Raw genomic sequence first — 7,063 nt, forward strand, 5'->3', positions numbered from 1 at the left:
TTCAGAATTATTTACCAGCAACTGGTCGGCTAATGTGGTGTGGGACACTTCTTGGTCACAGTATGAAGCCTTTTCTTCTTCAATTGGGAGTATTTGTCACATCGATAATATCTTTAGCTTTTTGCACCATTCAGAGACATTTCGTGCATTTGACATTCAAACCTCCGTGTCTGTAGTTCTACTGCATCCTCTGCTGCAGTCTCGAATGATATAGCAATGGTCAATGTTCGTTCTAAGGTTAGGTCTCTTTTTATTAGTAGCCTCTTCTGAGTGCTTGGACTAGGCATGCTACTTACAAGTCTGTCCCTTAAGGCATCAGAAAGTCCATCTCTGAAGTCAGTACAGTACTGGGAAAGTTTACGCAGTTCCGCAATGTATTCAGAAATGCTTTCATCTCTTGACTGGTTCCTTTTATAAAATTGTAACAATTTTGTTGAACATCTTGCTTGCTGGCTCTTCAGGGGTTACTAAGTTGTGTAAGAGACGGTACATCCTTGGGCCTATTAAGCTAAGAAATGCAGGGGACTTTTTTTTTGTTCCTTCATGTTGTTCACGTTACAATATGGTTCAACCCTCTCAATGTATGACTTCCAGCTTTCATTAGCGCAATCAGATTTGTCAACTTCCCTGACCAAAGCCGTCGCCATGTTATTTCCGCTTTAAATTCAGCGCATCTTTCACTATGACTCACGTGCCCTCTGGCTTTCTCATGCTGTTTAACTCCTGCTGTTTCTGTCGGTGCAGCTTGTGATATTCTCTGACATTCTGGTTTGCACTTGTCTCCGATTTGTCGTGTCTGTGCACAACTACAGATATATTAAGTTAAAGCAGTCACGCTGGAGATGCATTCACATTGCAGTGAGAGGGAACAATGTGTAAGGGTAAACAACAGCGTATGTGGAAACAACAGATCAATACGTAGTGGGGGGGGGTCATTGCTCTAAAAGAAGTAGATCCATACATTACAATATTGATGAAAGAATGCATGTCCCTTTACGTGAGTGTCCTTAATGATGAATGCTGCCTTCTTGAGGCACCAGTGGTGGAGAGGTTTGTGCCTGTGATGGAGCTGGCTAAGTCCAAAACCCTCTGCAGCCTCTTTCAGTCCTGTACATTGGAGCCTCCATACCAGGCGATGATGCACCAGTCAGAATGTGCTACGCAATGCATCTAGAGAAATTTCCGGTGACATATCAAATATCTTCAAACTCCTCGCCTTCTTCATGATGACGTCAATATGTTGGGCTCAGGATAGATCCTCTGAGATGTGATACCCAAGAACTTAAGTGGGAGGGTGAACAGCCAGAGTGTGGTCCATGTAGGTACCAATGACATGGGTAGGACAAGTGACGACGTTCTGCATAGCGAGTTAAAGGAGTTAAGTGCTAAGTTAAAGGGCAGGACCTCCAGGGTTGTGATCTCAGGATTGCTACCCATGCCACATGCTAGTGAGACCAGAACTAGGAAAATTACACAGTTTAATACATGGCTAAGGAGTTGGTGTAGGAGGGAGGACATAAGATTTTTGGATTATTGAAGGGGGACTAATATTCTAGTGGGAAGGTTGTGAGGGCTTCATGGTGGGTTTTAAACTAGAAATGCAGGGGGATGGGAACCTGAGTGCCAGAACAGTTAGTGGAGAGGTTGTGGAGGCAGATGTTGGTAAGACCTCAGTCAAAGTTAGGAATCAAGAGGTTAAGCATAGTGTGATTACTGTCCTGAAGTATCGTAGGAAAGGCGGATCATAGAGCTGAAGATGAAGTAGCTGGTTTACAATCCGAAGCAATGTGTAGTGAGGAGGCTGATGACAGGCAACATTGCAGTCCACAGGATGAGTTGCAACGAAAAAGGCAGACAAAATTGAAAAGGGTGAAAACAGGACTGAAGGTGTATTTAAATGTGCGCAGTATACCAAATAAGATAGATGAATTTCTAGCACAGTTGCAGATTGGCAGGTATGTAGGCATCACTGAATCATGGCTGAAAGAAGATTATAGCTGGAAGCTTAATGTCCAATGATGCACATTGTATTGAAAGTACAGGCAGGAGGGGAGAAGGAGTGGCATTGCTCTGTTGGTAAAAACGGAAATCAAATCATTAGGAAGGTGACATAGGGTCGGAAAGTATTGAATCATTATGGATAGAGCTATTCATTCTATATTATATATCAATGATTTGGATGATGGAATTGATGGCTTTGTTGCAAAGTTTGCAGATGATATGAAGGTAGGTGGAAGGGCGGGTAGTTTTGAGGAAATCGAGAGGCTACAATAGGACTTGGGCAGATTAGGAGAATGGGCAAAGAAATGGCAGATGGAATACAGTGTTGGGAAGTGATTGGTCATGCACTTTGGTAGAAGAAGTGAAAGGGTGGACTATTTTCTAAATGGAGAGAAAATACAAAAGAAAATTGCGGTGCAAAGAGACTTGGGATTCCTTGTGCAGGATTCCCTGAAGGTTAATTTGTAGGTTGAGTCTGTGATGAGGAAGGCAAGTGCAATTTTAGCATTCATTTCAAGAGAACTAGAATATAAATGCAAGGATGTAATGTTGAGGCTTTAAAAAGCACTGCTGAGGCCTCACTTGGAGTATTGTGAGCAGTTTTGGGGCCCTTATCTTAGAACAGATGTGCTAAAACTGGAGAGGATTGAAAAGACATTCACAAAAATGATAACAACAGGAATTCTGCAGATGCTGGAAATTCAAGCAGCACACATAAAAGTTGCTGGTGAACGCAGCAGGCCAGGCAGCATCTCTAGGAGGAGGTACAGTCGACGTTTCAGGCCGAGACCCTTCGTCAGGACTAACTGAAGGAAGAGTGAGTAAGGTAAGTGAGTAATCACAAAAATGATTCCGGAATTGAATGGCTTGACATGTGAAGAGCTTTTGATGGATCTGGGCCTGTATTCACTAGAATTCCGAAGAATGAGGGGTGGCCTTATTGAAACCTTGTGAATGGTGGAAGGCCTTGTAGAGAGGATGTTTCCTATTGTGAGAGAGTCTAAGACCAGAAACACAACCTCAGAATGGAGGGGCGTCTTTTTAGAATAGAGATGAAAAATTTCTCTAGCCAGAGAATGGTGTATCTCTGGAATTCTTTGCTTCAGGCCACTGTGGAGGCCAAGCCTTTATGTATAATTAAAGCAGAGGTTGGTAGATTCTTGATTGGTCAAGGCATGAAGGGATATGGGGAGAAGATAGGAGATTGGGGTTGAGAGGAAAACGGTATCAGCCTTGAGCAGACTCAAAGGGCCAAATGGTCTAATTCTGCTCCTATATCTTAAGGTCTTACCTTGAAGCTGGTCACTTCCTCCTCTGCTGACTCCTCAGTGAATACTGATATGTGCTTTGCTGACTTCTCCTTAAGTTTGAATAGTTTCGAGCAGTGGGACCATGAGTTTAGGACGGGATTTAGAAATCAGTTGGATTTTTTTTTTATTCAAGGGATGTGGGCTTTGCAGGCTAAGTCAACATTTAATTATCTTTACCTAATTGCCCTCTAAGGTTTTGGTGAGCTTTCTTCTTGATCTACTACAGTCCTGGAGGTGTGGATATACCGTTATGATGTTAGGGAGGAAGTTTCAGGATTTCGACAGGATGGCGATTTATTTCCAAGTCAGGATGGTTTGTGGCTTGGAGAAAACTTTTAAATGGTGGTGAGACCTGATCTTATTGCGTGGTAAGTCACATTACCTATTGTTACTTTTACTATTTGTACATTCACTGCCATGTCCTCATCAAAACAATATATTTAGCATTTCTAACTCAGTCTGTAAAATCATTATCTGTGCATTTCACAGAATCTTTAAACATCACAAAGATCATTATCGAGCCACATATTTTCCACCTTTTAAGTTCTGTATATAGATTCTATTAATAAAACTCTTTCTATTTGTAGTTCTTTCCCACGATTTCTAGTCCTAGATTCTTTCCGGTCTGCTTCCACTTTTGGACACAGCCTCTGAAAATAGCTTGCTTTGGAGGATAGTCACAGCCAACTCTAAGGGGCTGGGAGCTGTCTGCAGGAGTGGGAACTGGTCTTCTTTGGGATTTAGAAAAGTAGGAAGTTTAATCTGCTTATTTTGGAGTAGGTAATTTGTGTTCAAAAATTCTTTCTGATATATTGTTCTTTATTAGTTGAAGGAAAGAGAAAGAAGCAAATTTTGGCATTGGAGGCTTTAGATGAAGTGCAAGATCATAACATGGTAGATTGTATGGGCATGAGTCCATGTTATCATTCAAGATGTCCATTCAGGAGTCTGATAACAGTGGGATAGAAGCTGTCCTTGAGCCTGGAGTTACATGCTTTCAGGCTTTTGTATCTTCTGCCCAAGGGGAGAGAGAAGAAGAAAGAATGTCTGGGCTGAGTGGGGTCTTTTATTATACTGGCTGCTTTACTGGGACAGCGTGAAGTATGACAGAGTTCATAGAAGAGAGACTGGTTTCTGTGCGAAGCTGTGTCTGCAACTCTTCAGTTTCATTACAGTCATGTGCAGAGCAGTGCCATACCAAGCCATTATGCATCCAGACAGATTGCTTTCTATGGTGCATTGATAAAAGTTGGTAAGAGTTAACAAGAGCATGCTAAATTTCTCCTGAGTAGAGGTGTTTATAGTTTCCTTGGCTGTGACATCAACGTGATTGGACCCGGAGAAGCTATTGGTGATGTTTGCACCCAGAAACTAGAAGCTGTCAGCCCTCTCAACCTCAGCACCATTGACATACAGTAGTCAGTAGCATGTGCATCATCCGTCTCTCTGAAGCAAATTACCAGGTCTTTCGTTGACATTGAGGGAAAGGATGTTTTTATGACACCGTGTCACAAAGTTCTCTTTCTCTTTCCTGTACTCCAACTCATCATTATTTGAGATGTGGCCCACTGCAAGTGGTATCATCTGCAGACTTGCAGATGGAGTTAGAGCAGAAACTGGCCACGCAGTTATAAGTTTACAGGGACTAGAGTATAGGGGCTGAGGACACAACCTTGTAGAGCTGTAAACGTGGCGGAGGTGTTATTGCCTTCCTTACTAATTGCGGTCTGTTGGTCAGAAAGTCAAGCACCTACTTGTGCAGGAAGCATTAACTCCCAGGGTCCAGTGTTTGGTGATGTGTTTGCTTGAAGCTTTTGTATAGAAGGCAGAACTGCAGTCAATAAATAATAGTCTAACATCGATGTCTTTACTGTACAATGCTCAGAGATAAGTGTAGTGACAGGTGTCTGGAGGAGATGGTGTCCACTGTAGACCTGATTAGGGATGCTTGGCCAAGACCAGCCTCTTGAAGAACTTCACCGTAGTAGATCTTAGAATGGATTTCCCAACCTTTTTAGCCCAACACCCCCCTAAAGCACTTTCATACTTCCCAATGCCCCGTTAAATCACCTGCATACTTGCCAACGCCCCTCTTAGGCACAATAAACTTTCTGGCGCCCCCATAGTGTAAAACATATCTGCCATATGCCAACATGAGAAAAATAATTTTACTTTAAATTTTAATTTCTCTTTATACCTAGTGTACACAGTACCTGTGCACTGTGCAGCAGCTTTGATATCGATATGATCCTTGACCTTAATGGTTTTTAGCAAGAGTTGAAATACATGGTTCAAGTTGTGACAGCAAAAGCCTTAAGTCCCCACGCGTCACAATGTCCAGGTGGTTTCTGTTTTTAGTGAGTATGTGGTTCACTGCACTGAAGCCTCTTTCCACAAGGTAGGAAGAGGGAAATGCAATGAAGAGCAGCTATCCTCTTCTCCAAAGACCAGGAAGCTTTGTATGACTGTGTAGCCACATACCACAAAAGCCGACATTTTTGAAAAGCATTTTTGCTTCATCATCATTTTGAATTTTGATAATTTCTTCATGCAAGCTCTCTATTCTTCCACCTTGCAAAGAAATGGGTTAGTTACCCAGTCTGGAATTTCCAGATCGTTCATGTCCTTGAATTGATTCTGAAAATCCTTCAGTGACTGCAGGTATAAGCAGTACTCTTGCAAATCGCTATCAGTGAAAGGGAGTACCATACTTTCCATGCAGGGAAACTATGAGAAAATTTTTCTCCCTATATTTTGCCTATATGCTTCCAATTTTCTGATAACAGTGGACACAGCACTTTTTGCCTGGATTAAATTGAAATTCTCACCCTGCAGTTTCATATTTACAATGTTCATTTTGTCATACAGGTTGGCTAGGTATGCCATATCTCCACGTAAAAGTTCAATCTTGTTTCCCAAGCTCTTGTCGACTTTGAGCAAAAATTTAACAACTGTGTCAAAAAGATCAAAGAAACGTTTTAAGCAGCAGCTTTTGACAGCCAATACATTTCAATGTAAAGAAGCAAGTGTTCAAACTCTTCATCATAATCTTGGCATAACTGATGAAATATTCTGCCCTTTAATGGATGAGCTTTAATTTTGTTGATAGCAGATAATACAAAAGTCATGGTTGAAAAACTTAACTAGCTGAAGTTTTTGGCTGCGAGATATTGACAATGCATTACACAATGGATTGCAAACAAACTTGGAATTTCTTTTTTTCATTAATGCCGCTAAACCAGCATGGTGACCTGTTATATATGGTGCTCCATCTGTTCCTAATCAGAATACTTTCATGCTCAATATACATTTTGAGCTTGTAGATTGATTCTCAGTTGATATTTGTTTTTAACTTTTTACAAAAGAGAACCTCTTCATAAACTTTTCCATTTTTGGTAAGGCGTACATGTGCCATTAGCAGTGCTTCATTGTCTCACACAGTTGACTCATCCAGTAATATCCCAAATTCTGTTTTTTGTGGCTCTGTGCATAGTTGATACTCAATATCTTCACTCATTTCGTCAATATGACCAGCTACAGAGTTATTACTCAGAGGAATTGATTTTAAAATATTGGTATCCATTTTGAGAACAGAAGTGAGCACTTCTGATACAGCAGGCATTATTAATCTTTCACCAATTTTATGAGATTTCCACACTTTACTGTCATTTTGGAAAGGATATAAGAAGCAATGAGACCACTATCAAGGTTATTTTTAGCTTTCTTGGCAAATGACTTGAGTTTGCAATGCT

This window comes from Mobula birostris, chromosome 31 (genome assembly GCF_030028105.1).
Source record: "Mobula birostris isolate sMobBir1 chromosome 31, sMobBir1.hap1, whole genome shotgun sequence".
NCBI classification, from domain to species: domain Eukaryota; kingdom Metazoa; phylum Chordata; class Chondrichthyes; order Myliobatiformes; family Myliobatidae; genus Mobula; species Mobula birostris.